General features: G+C 35.3%; 1 pseudogene; it reads left to right on the forward strand.

Annotated features, from left to right (window-relative positions):
• The first annotated feature begins 1,923 nt into the window (after positions 1-1,923).
• On the forward strand, positions 1,924-13,131 carry LOC109102686 (annotated as a pseudogene).
• Positions 13,132-13,133: the final 2 nt, after the last annotated feature.

Here is a 13,133-nt window from a genome sequence, read left to right on the forward strand (position 1 = left end):
ACTTAAAGGTTTTCATTATACCATTTTAAAACTATGATTATTGTAAATGGCAATGTTTTATATTTATTTAAAAAATGAAAAGACATGGTGTACAAAAAGCTTTGGGTGTATCAAAGCAACATTCAAAAACATTATAGTCTAAAATGTGGAAAATACCCACCCTTTCCCTTAAGCCACATAGACAGATCTCAACAGGATTTCTCCCAATACATAATTATTTCAAAAAATAAAAAAAATTCCATATTCTTGTCTGAAGTCATCTGCAAACTGGGCAAGGAAACTGAGTCATCAAACATTTCTTATTTGCACAATAGCTGCCTGACTACAGTAGCTGTAATCCAGACTGATTGATATATTGTGAAGTGCGCAGTAATAGCCTTGCTGAAAGGACTGGTGCATTTGGGAGCTGGTTGTCAAAGCCTTTTTAATTCATGCTTATGAAGGAGTTGTGTGTGCATGTCTCCCCATCGAGTCTTTTCATTCGTTTTGAAATGAGGATCTGTAGTGCTATTCAAACTCAGTTATAGGATGGTACACTGGCATCCATGACACCATAAGAATGTACTGTATTAATTATAATGCAAAAAAATGCAATTAAACTGATCAAACCTATTATAAAGTGTTCCAAATTACTATTTCCCTTTTAAATAAGGTCTGTTATTCTGTTCATGAAAGGATCACACTGAACATTTTTTCATGGATCTTAGGAACAAACTGTTTTGATCTCAAATGTGGATTTATTAGTCATTTAATGAAGCTGCCAAATGAGGACCTCACATTTCAACTAACTAGACCTTTGATGTACTCTGTACCTCTTTTGTCCACTTTCTCTTGTACCACACGATTAGGTGACACTGTTGACATAAGAGCCACTTTCAGCTGTGCTAACATAAGATGAAAGTATTCTCTTGTACCACACGATTAGGTGACACTGTCGACAATGGTCTTCACTAGTAAAGAGAGAGCCACGTATGGTAAAAAAATTTGCAGCATTTGTAATGTTTAGATGTTTTTCCAACAACACAAATCTTGACTAGACCTTTGTAGCAAATGTGTTTGAAATATTATGGCTTTTATTTTCGAATCTCCGATCTGATGCATTTCTTGTGTTTGTATCTATAGCCCCGGCTCTGTCTACAGTCGAGAGTGATGCTGTGCATGCAGCTGAAGGAGCGCATGGACCAGGTGAATTTTGATGGTTGTTATCATACATTTTCTAATACGGTGTCTTATATTTTTAAATCCTTTTAACCCCCCACCCAGGTTGTGTTAATTGCTTGCGACACCAAGAAAAACTTGAGAAGATCATTCAAGAACTAATGGGTTTGCGTTCAGGTATCAAAGTTTTCTAAGTTTTGTAGATTTCATTATGAAATAAATGTTTTGGTTTTGTTATAATTTGCATACCCTTATCTTTTATAGAGTGTAAAAACTGGGGACCATTGCACGAAAAACTTGAGATGTGCGTAGAGGAGCTGAAGAGAATTTAAGTTGGTATTCATTGTCTGGATTTTTTTTTTATTTTTTTTTGCAATTTATTTAAATTTGAGTGGTTTTGTTTGCATATGTTATGTTAAATCTTAATATGTCTGAGTTAATTGTACAGATGAATATCAATGTGCTACGAGTAATATTAAAAGTAGAATTGTATACCTCTGCTCTGTCTGATTCTCTCATCTCTCTCTCTCTCTCTCTCTCTCTCTCCCTCCCTCATTTAGAGGAGAAAAGAAGAGAAGTCACACAAAAATATAAAACTCAAAAATCTATACACATTTATATACTCTTAAAAAAAATTTAATTTAAAAAAAATTAAACCCAACAAAAAAAATTTCCTCCCTAAAAGTGTCTCGCTTTTACTTAATAAATTAATAAATTACAATATAATTTACAATATGCTTTATGGTTTGTTTTGAGAGCGTAGGAGAAGATTCATATTTTACATTTTCCTCGCTAAGACACGGTTTATTGTGTCATGAAATGCAGCCAGAGCAAAGAATTTCAGAAATGCAGGGGGAAAAAAAACAATACCTGTCGTCAGTGGCTATGTAATATGTTCTACTACTACGTCAAAAAACCCGACCCCGAGGGGAAACCTAGATGTCCTTAAAAGGCTTTTCCGGATGCGAGTGTTCCATTCCAAGTCTTGCTCTCTGCTAACGTTACTCACTCAGTTTTGTAGACCGCTCACGCGCATCGTCTGTCCGTCTGAAAACCAGCTGGATTTTCAGTACATCGTCTCAACAGAGGGTAACTACCTTTTAACGATTACTAGATATGAGACTCCATTCTTAATCTGAAATCTGAGACGTTTCGGTTATTCGTTAACTAAACCATCTAAATTAGATTTTCTTTCGTAAGCGGAAATCTCATGTTTATCATTACGTTCATCCTCGTGGCAGAAATGGCGCGCGTGCCTTTAGATTATACATGTGTGCTACTTTATTATTATTTATTTATTCAGTATATGTATATAAGTATCGATTAAAATGTAATTATCACATTAGCAAAACACATTTAAATTATACCATAATAATATTTTAATATATACCTATGTCTATATTTTTACATAGAAATGACTAAATAAATCAGTATGGATGTAATCACGTTGGCAGATTTTCAGGGGCAGTTTTGAACAGCTTCATTTTGAACGTGGTTTAAAGTTCGATACGAGTTTAAATAAATCATGCTAGACTGAGCACATCAGTACATTGGAATGCTTCTCAGTGCATGTGGGTCTTTGACATGTGTTTCTCAAAAACAGCAGCTTCATTAACAGGCTACTGAATGACACTCATCATATGCTGAGCTGTAGAATAGTTTCACTGAGTCAAAATGAAATTCCATTGTTGTAAATATAGGTGTGTCATAACCAGTGCTCCTGGTGCATGCCATTTGAATAGTAAACTAGCAGGAAAACTTTCTCTAAAGCAAAGTTTTCATTTTTTTTATTCAGAAGAATGCCTCTTGAATGCAACTTTGCTTCAAGAATGTGGGCTGCAATTGCTTTGACTGATCATCTGCAAACACAGTACTGTATATTAATCTGATTTTCAAACCAGCAGACTCTGTAGAGTGAAGCAGGTGCCAGGATAGATATCCAGATGATAGACACTGGACCTGAGTCTGAACCTGTTTAAGTTAACTAGCTTATTGCTTGAAATAATTTCTTTGTTTAATAACTCCGAGTTACTGCATGACCAGCTGACATAGCTCTTTCCTTTAACAGGAAGTGTTATTTAACATAACATGTGCCAGTCTGATATAAAGAATAATGAATCCTCTAAACCGTTTATTCAGTCATGTCAGTGTCTGAGGCGGTGCTTTAACTGGTTTCACTGATAATCATCAGTATTTTACGATAACAATCCACTGTGTGACAGATTTAATCACCATTTTCGTAGACTAGACTTTGTGTTTGCTTTGTTCTGAAGTTGGCGAGCTTTTTTTTTTTAATGCTAATTGTTTTATATAATACCTCCTGGAAGGAAGTAAATGTTTTCCGTGTAGTGACGTCACTGAGTTGAGCAGAAAGAGAGGTCATTTACTGAGCAGAAGACAATAAGAAGACCTTATTTTAAAAAGTCATCCTTGTTTAATTTTCATGTATGAGGATATGCTTTGGACACTAAGAATGCAGAAAAAATACTTGAGTCAGTGTTTTTCTGTTATATAGTCGTGTACGGACTACGCAGGTGCAGGTTTACTTCTAGCGTGATCTAGTTCGTGTCTTAGACAGGATCTGATCAAACATGTATGACTGCTCAAGCTGCTGGATAGAAACCGCACCAGAAACCCTTTCCTGTATTTGCTCTGTTTGACATCAGTCATTTATATTTGTATTATGTAAACTCTGTATTCAAATATCATCTCTGACCTTTTTTTATATATCCACTAATCTGCATTCAGAGGATATGTGCTATTTATTTATTTATTTTCCTTTGACCTCAGATGTACTGCTTTTCCAATTTCACCCGCTCTGCTCTTTTCATCTAGCCAATGAATTGTGATGAATCCGTTTGGTCTTGCCTGAAAATAGTTTCCATCCACACCAGTGTCAGTGCTCTTTATCTGGGCTTTGGAGCTGTTGAACTTCATGAATTATGACTCAGTAATGAAAGGGCAAGCCTCTTGGATATTAATCTTATTAATTTTCCTGATGGGTTGAACTGCCCTGTGGACAGATGAGATGTTCGTACAGTGCTCAATGATTGCTCTGTCTGTGTCCACGGGTGTGGTGGATAACAGCCGCCCTTTTATATGCCCTTTACATGAAATGACTTGAATAAAGAGTCGTTCACACCAAGAATGATAACTATAAAGTTTTAATGATCATTCCGTGAGAATAAAGACATCTGCATCATATCTTCAGAATCACTTTCAGAACAGTTTCCGGATGAGCGATAAAAGCATTAAAAACCAACAATCAGAATAAAGAGCTTGAGCATGCTAGTGAAAAAATACTAAAATGTATTTGAAATGCATTTATTTTGTGCTGAGTATACTACAAATATATTTGCATATTTATGTGCTTAATAACAGTACCCAGCAATTGTACTTTAAGGTATACTAAACCTGGTAATTTTAGAACTACTATTTTTGTGCTTAATGCACCACAAAATTATGTTGAAGTAGTGCTGAGGTCCAATTAAAGATATACTGAAGTGTAATTGATTTGTGTTAAAGTGGAACTACTGCAAGCGTACTTCAGGTATACACTTTAAATATCTTTCATTTATAGACTGATGTCATGCAGAGATCATACAGTCCCTATCAATAGTGACATTAAACACATTTAAGGCATAATATTAAGAAATGTGCATTGTGCAGTAAAGAAATAATGCAAATAAAATTTTTTTTTTTTCTTTTTCTTTTTTAATGGGCATTTAAAGTCACACAATTAATTAAACAATGTTATTCTACATTGGTGTGGATGCTAACATGTGACTGTTCACCACAAAACCAGTCATAAGGGTCAATTTTTTGAGTAAGTAAGTTTTCTGTTAATGTATGGTTTGTTAAGATAGGACAATATATGGCTGAGATACAACTGTTGGAAAATCTGGAATCTGAGGGTGCAAACAAATGAAAATATTGAGAAAATCGCCGGTAAAGTTGTCCAAGTGAAGTTCTTAGCAATGCATATTACTAAACAAAAATTAAGTTTTAATATATTTACGGTAGGAAATTCACAAAAATATCATCATATGACCTTTACTTAATATCCTAATGATTTTTGGCATAAAAGAAAAATCGATCATTTTGACCCATATGTATTGTTGGCTATTGCTAAAAATATACCTTTGCTACTTATGACTGGTTTTGTGGTCTAGGTTCACATATAGTTATTATTCTTAGTATGGACGGGCTTTAGAAGTTCACTGTATTAAGTAGACAACCTTTTTAAAATATATCTTCCCCTTTGAAAACTATATTATATTTCCCCTAAAAAAAAACATAAAAAACACCACACACATATATACACAAAAATACAAAAAAACAGCATTATCTCACCACTTTCTCTGTAAAAAAAAAAATTGTTTCTCTTCTCCTTTAGTGCCTTCAGCTTGCCCAGTCTTCTTAACGTTATACATCATGGCTGAGAATAAACTGGCCTCCTTTGGGAAGATGCTGCTGAGGCGTCGCATGCTGGACACTTCTCAGGACGAGACCCGCTTCGCTCGCTGTCTCTCTCCACTCTTGACCTCATAGCCCTCGGGGTGGGGGCGACACTGGGTGCAGGTGTCTATGTCCTGGCTGGGGAAGTGGCCCGAGAGAAGGCTGGACCTGCCATCGTGCTTTCTTTCCTCATTGCGGCGTTGTCTTCTGTTCTTGCTGGTTTGTGCTACGCCGAATTTGGCGCACGTGTTCCAAAGACGGGATCCGCTTACCTGTACAGCTACGTAACAGTGGGTGAAATATGGGCCTTCATCACGGGATGGAACCTCATTCTGTCATACGTGATTGGTGAGCATGCAGACTTTATCTTTATAAACTATTTTAATAATGTGACTTTAATTTGGACTGAAAAACATTTCCTTTTTGAATCCAAATTTACTAATTAATCATCAGCTCCCATGAGTTAACTCAGAATGCGAGCCCAAGAGTTTGCCCAATTATATGTGACTACGAATGAGCTGAAGTGGTTTTGAAACTGTATGAAGTGTTTACTCCTCTAGACCGAAGGGCCCTTTAGCGGCTGCTTAGGTTTAACGTAACAAGTGGACGCTCTGAAGTCTTTTGCGTCTGCTCATATGCCCTCTCTCCATTTCACAGGCACAGCTAGTGTGGCACGGGCTTGGAGCTCAACGTTTTGACAATCTAGTGAACAAAACCATCTCCCATTTTTTCACTGATTACATGTCGTTTCCAGACACTGGAGAAGTGTTAGCGGAATATCCAGATGTGTTTGCTCTCATCCTGGTCATATTGCTCACTGGTGAGAACCTTTTTTCTCTCTAAGAATCACTCAGCTGTAATATGTTGATGCCCAGTTACGTCTTAGTTGGCGCAAAGTGTTTCCAAAGTCAAGATATCCCATTATTCTATTAAGTCGGTAGACCAAGAATTCTTGACTCCACTTCTTATCCAACACCTGGCTTTTGTTGGAGAGCCAAAAAGGTTCTTTGGTTCTACCACACCAGCTCTGCTGAAGCAATTAAATCATTTTAAATGATCCTCTTTACCAATGTACCCATTAGTCATAGAACTGTTGCTCACAATTTCTTTTCACCATTGCCATGCAAAAGACCATAATGGTGTGAATTTGCTACCTCTCACTTCCCACGCAACAGGATTATTGGCATTTGGAGTGAGTGAGTCTGCACTTGTCAACAAGATCTTCACAGGCATCAACCTGGTGGTTCTGACATTTGTTATTATATCGGGATTTGTGAAAGGCGACACTGCCAACTGGAACCTCACCGTGGAGAACTACATTAACAGCACAAACAACTACAATGCAGAGTAAGTCAAACTACCTTATCTTTTAGATGCAGGCATAGCAATAGAAATGAAGAAAATACAATTTAGAGCATAAATGAAACACTCAGTTGGGTCAGGAGCATATTTGCTGATTACAGGTATACAATTAAATTACAAGAAATATAGATTTGATCAGATTAAAATGACAATTAAATAATGAAAAGTTACATAAAAGTAAATATTATAATATAAGTCATATTTGCATTTATTTTAAAGATATACTAAATAGCAAAAAAGATTAAATTAATAAATAAAATGTAATAAGATCTAAAATGTGGATGAAAAATGGAAAAGACATGTATATAAGAATGTATTTTCATTGTAAATTTGAAAACTCACATGTTAGAAAAATTAATAAGATAACATTTTAATAAAAAAATAATGAAAGTTAAAAAGATTGTGAAAAAATTACAAATTATAAAATATGTACACATGTATATATGAATGTTATATTCACTGTAAATTTGAAGTTCGAAAACTTTTAAAACATTTTAGGAAAATTAATAAATAAGATGAAAAATGACAATTTGAAAAAATAATGAAAATTAAAAAAATCTTGAAATAAAATTAAAAATATATTTTAAAAAAATATGCACACACTCATATATATGTCTATATGAATTCACTGCAAATCTGAAGTTTGAAAACTCTTTCACATTTTAGGGATATCGAAAAAGAATTTGGCTCGGGTGGTTTTGCACCATATTGCAATACTAAAAGTCCTAACCTACTCTTCTACATGCATCTATGCATTTTGTACTTCATGACTGCATCGCAACCACAAGTAAGTTCAGAAAGAAAATGTCATGTAATGAAAACCAGTATGTCCTACTTTTAAAACCAAACTCACTTCAGCTCTGGTGATGTCGTAGGTGAGGAGGCCAAAAACCCCATGCGTTCCATCCCGATCGGCATAGTGGCCTCTCTGCTCATCTGCTTTTTTGCCTACTTCGGAGTATCAGCAGCGCTCACACTCATGATGCCCTATTACAAGCTGGATGTTCAAAGTCCACTTCCAGAGGCCTTTCAATATGTGCAATGGGGCCCCGCTCGCTATATTGTAGCAGTGGGGTCTCTGTGCGCCCTTTCCACCAGGTATGTTTATATTACAATCAAACCAACTTAATTTATATTGAGATACTATTATAGATAGTGTTTTTTTTTTATTAATTAATTTATTTTAAGTTTTAATATTTTTATTTAAGTACATCAAGTTGTTAAATTTTGCCTTGGAAACTAGCTGAAAATGTATTTTATTTCAATTACCCATAAAAAAATATTATGGTTGCAATTTCAGTTATTTATAGTAACCATGCTTTTTTTTTTCAGCTTGTTGGGCTCCATGTTCCCTATGCCTCGTGTTATTTATGCCATGGCTGAGGATGGTCTGCTCTTTCGCTCCCTCTCGCGCATGCACAAGAAAACCAAGACCCCTGTGCTTGCCACCATTGTGTCTGGCATTGTAGCAGGTTAGACTGTTATTTTATTCATGTAATGACTGTCAGTGGATGACGTAACTCTCTTTAATAATTGTGACTAACTCTAGAATCTTGCTAATTTTCTTTCTGTAGCTCTGATGGCCTTTCTGTTTGACCTCGGCGCATTAGTAGACTTGATGTCAATTGGGACCCTGCTGGCATACACTCTAGTTGCTGTGTGTGTGCTCATTCTCCGGTGAGTAAATACACATAGAATAACATTCAAAAGTCTGGGGATTTTTGAAAGAAATGAATACTTTTATTCAGCAGGGTTGCAATGAATTCATCAAAAGTGACAGTCATTGAAAATGTTACAAAAGATGTTTATTTCAAATAAACTTTCGAAGAATCCTAAATGTATAACGATTTCACAAAAATATTAAGCAGCTCAACTGTTGTTAACACTGATGATAATAAGAAATGTTTCTTGAGCAGCAGATTAGAACGATTTCTTAAGGATCATGTGACACTGAAGACTATGGATGCTGAAAATTCAGCTTTGCATCACGAGAATAACTTACATTTTAAAGTATGCTCAAATAAAAAAAAAAAAAAAAAAAACATTCATAATTATAAATAAAAACAAACTTTTTACGGTATGTTTGATCAAATAAATGCAGCCTTGGTGAGCATTAGAGACTTCTTTCAAAAACATAAAAAAAAACAAAATCTGGAATTTGATACTTTTAAAAATCAGTTTAATTTAATTTTTTTTAAAAACCTGCAGATACCAGCCAGGCAGTCTTGGTTCCAGTGGTGTGAATGAGAAGCCGATGGAACTGCAGAGGCTGGAGGCTAAAGCAGGCATGGCAGATGTGGATAGCGGGGATGAGAACAGCCAGGAGCTGGAGACAACGCCCCTGAAGGAGAGGTTTTCCTTCAGGATGCTGGTGCAGCCCATCTGTGATGTACCCACCAAGATTTCGGGCATCATTGTTTACGCTGTAACTGGCACCATATGTAAGCATTTCCACTTCCAGTTTATTATTTACGTGTAGCTGTAATGAAGAGCTCAGGTGTTCATGTACTGAACAGGCAGATAACATCCTTCTGTTTTTCTGTTCAGCTGTGCTGTTCACTCTGCTGTGTGTGGTGCTGGCAGTGTACGGAGAGCAGGTGGGGAAAGGCAGCGCCCTTTGTATCACTTTGGTTGTTCTCCTGTCTGTTCTGTCTTCTGTCTGCATCTTCATCATCTGGCGGCAGCCCCAGAGTAAAGAGGTTCTCACTTTCAAGGTACAGACTTAATTTACGAAGCTTGTGCTAAATTGAGAATGTCAGATCTTTAGGTGGTTATAATAATCCTCTCTCTTCATTTTGTAGGTGCCTTTGCTCCCTATTCTGCCATTGGTCAGTATCTTTGTGAATATTTACCTCATGATGCAATTGGATGCACCTACATGGATTCGTTTCGCCGTATGGATGGTTATCGGTGAGTTATAGCATTTGAAAGCATTGTCATGTAACTGTGTGTTAAGTGTATACTACCATTCAAAAGTTTGGGGTCAGTAAGAAAGAAAGGAAATACTTTTAGAAGGATTCATTCAATTGTTCATACGTGACAGTTAATATGTTTATAATGTTACAAAAAAAAATTATATTTCAAACAAATGCTATTTTGAACTTTCTATTCATTAAAGAATCCTGAAAAAAAAGTGTATCATGGTTTCCACAAAAAAAAAAAAAAAATAAATATATATATATAGTGAAACAAAAAGTGAAAATATATATATATATATATATATATATATAAGCAGCACAACTGTTTTCAGCATTCATAAAAATTCTTGAGCATCAAATCAGCACATTAGAATGATTCCTGAAGAGTCATGTGACATTAAAAAGACTGGTGATGCTGAAAATTCAGCTTTGGATCAAAGAAAAAAATTACATTTTAAAATATATTCATATTAAAACAGTTATTTTAAATTGTAAAAATATTTCATGATATTACTGTTATTATTGTATTTTGATCAGTTTTGGTATAAGCATAAGAGACTTCAAAAACATAAAAAAATCATACCATTTTTTTTATTACTGTGCTTTAAATTTTGACTTCATGCCTTTGTCTTTTTTAGGTTTTATTATCTATTTTGCATATGGAATAAGGCACAGCTCTGAGGGTAAAAACAACTCCCCAGAAAAATTTGAGCCCATCCTATAAGCCAAGAAACCAGTCTACCTGCCTGAAGATGACAGTGAACAAGAGAGGGTCACACCTTAAGAAGAGCAGCTGGATTGGTATGCCAGCAACGTTACAACCGGTTTCGTAAAATGCTGCAGTTTCACATTATAATGCACCTTATAATCCTTCTAAAGTCTGCATCGAAAACTGACTAAATTGTTTTGTATTCAGTAGGTAAACTGTATTTCTTGCTAATTGTTTATCTTGTGTCAGTATATGATGGTACTGTAACAGTGTTACTTATGTATGCCTAGGCTTCTTCATTATGAAAAGAATTCAGTCTAGTCCTACATGTACTGTGTATGCACATGTTGTTTTCAGAGGAGGGACTGGGTGTCTGCCCGTGGGTGGTCATTTAGGGTGCCTCCTTCCTCTCACAATGAATGGGAATATGTTATTCAATGGCTTTGTTTAGCCAGGCAGCAAAAATCTCATTGGGCGTACCCAACTCAAAGTGTTTTTTAATAATTTATGGTGCAATCTTTGTGCAACGTCCTTCATGTCCACATTTACTCGTATAGCACACTGTGTCACATTTGCTATGTAGTAAAAGTGACTGATTGCACAATGATGTCCTCTCACGTGCCTCATGAGTTCAGCACTGCAGTGAGATGTCAAGGTGGACTAAATGTTTGCCTTTCTCTCCTCTCTTTCCACCCTGACAGGTGTATGAGTCTCGTTCCGTTATGCTGGCACTCATGTCATGTAGATATTGAATAGCCTCTACTGTAGGCAAACAGATCAGAATTCATCCTTGAGTTCATCCACAGTCAGAAAATTCACACTTAAAGACCAAATTAGATTTGAGTGCAGTGTGAACAAACCCAATATGGACCAGAGAGAATTGAGAGAGTGTTAAATTACATGTGCATTATTGTTTTGAACTCAAAACGTCCTTGTAGTACTTCATTTTATAAACTCGATATGATTGGAAAAAGTGATACATGAAAAATATTTTAAAAACTACCTTGGATTTTGTCAGTAGTTTTCTATTTGTAAAAGTTTGTGCTTGTATATTTTTGTAAATGTATTGATGTATTTAAGTACCAGCGGGAGGAAAATGTATTTATTGTTGTCACTGTAATATGTTTTACACATTTAGAAAGAACGATACATTTCAGCACAGTTTTCTCTGTTGTGCTGTACATATTTGAGATTTAAAACAGGAAAGCCTCATTGTCTTAAATGTGCTTATCAGCAAAAACAGAAATTACCTTACTGTGTGTTTCCAGAAACTTACGTGACAAAATTAATATTTTTTCATTTTGAGCATCAGCATCTTAAGTGCTCTTATTTTTCATGCAGTTTTTTAGTTATCTTCTTAAGATAACAGTTTATGCTGTTGTCATAATGTTTTTTGTAAAAACATTGCAATGTAAATGCTTTTTTCTTTAAGGAAAATTAGTTATGAATGTAGAGATTATGGAGCTTTGTGACTTTGGTGGCTTTTTCCATTTGCTGCTGGGATATGGTGTATTTTATTGACATGAACAGAGCAATGTATGGCTCTTTACACTAAACAGACTTATTTGTACAGTATATTTTTCAAAGGTCATTACCATTTGCTGCAAATGTTGTAACTTTACAGCCTGTTTTACAATTAATGTTTACACAATGCTGCTGTGTAGGTGAGCTGGGACTGTTTCTTCCAGTTTATTAAAAATCACATCTGTTACAAAGTTATGAGTGAGTACTGTTAACTTTGAACAGACACTGCCTTCTCTTATACAAACCTTTATGAGTATTACTGTAGTCTGCATTTCCTCAGAAGTGATGGCTTTACATGGTTCAATGCTGTGGCTAGCTTTTCTGAAAAAAAAAACTTGGAAAATAATTTTAAAGACATGCATTCCCTCTGGAGTTCCTATGGGAATTTTTGATTTATTGACATTACTTGTTAGCACAGGTTCTTTAAATAATATTAAAGGAACAAATGTCAATATTAGTAAATGTTAAGATAACTAATCTTTAATAAATGGAAACTTAGTTACCACATAATGCCTAGATATATTTAAAAAAAATGCAACAAGCTTCCGGATTGGCTTATAAAGTGACATCATGCTGTATTGCTACTGTAATATAACAGACATTGCTGTTTACTGTGTTATAAGACATTGTTTAATATCCATGTACATATTTGCTCTTTAAAGCTGAAGTGTGAAATTTCTGTGCCACCGATGTCAGCAAATGAAATAGTTCAGGTTTTCATCAAATGCTCCCAGATGGTCCCACCCCAAACTCACACCACTGGTTGAGCCGGAGTTGCTGGATTGGATGCTTTAACACAAATCTGCAGTATTTACACTTTTTGGTTAATTTAGAAAATGGCTCACTTTTAGTTGTCTTTGTGTGTTCAGATGAGATAGAAGAAAGTTTGTTAACATTAAAACAAATTACACACTTCAGCTTTCCTATGTAGATAGCCTGCTTAATGTGCCTTTATTATGTGATATGCTCTTATCAAATAAATATACCAAGTGTTGTCATTCAGT

Source organism: Cyprinus carpio, chromosome B14 (genome assembly GCF_018340385.1).
Source record: "Cyprinus carpio isolate SPL01 chromosome B14, ASM1834038v1, whole genome shotgun sequence".
In the NCBI taxonomy this organism is placed as follows: Eukaryota; Metazoa; Chordata; class Actinopteri; order Cypriniformes; family Cyprinidae; genus Cyprinus; species Cyprinus carpio.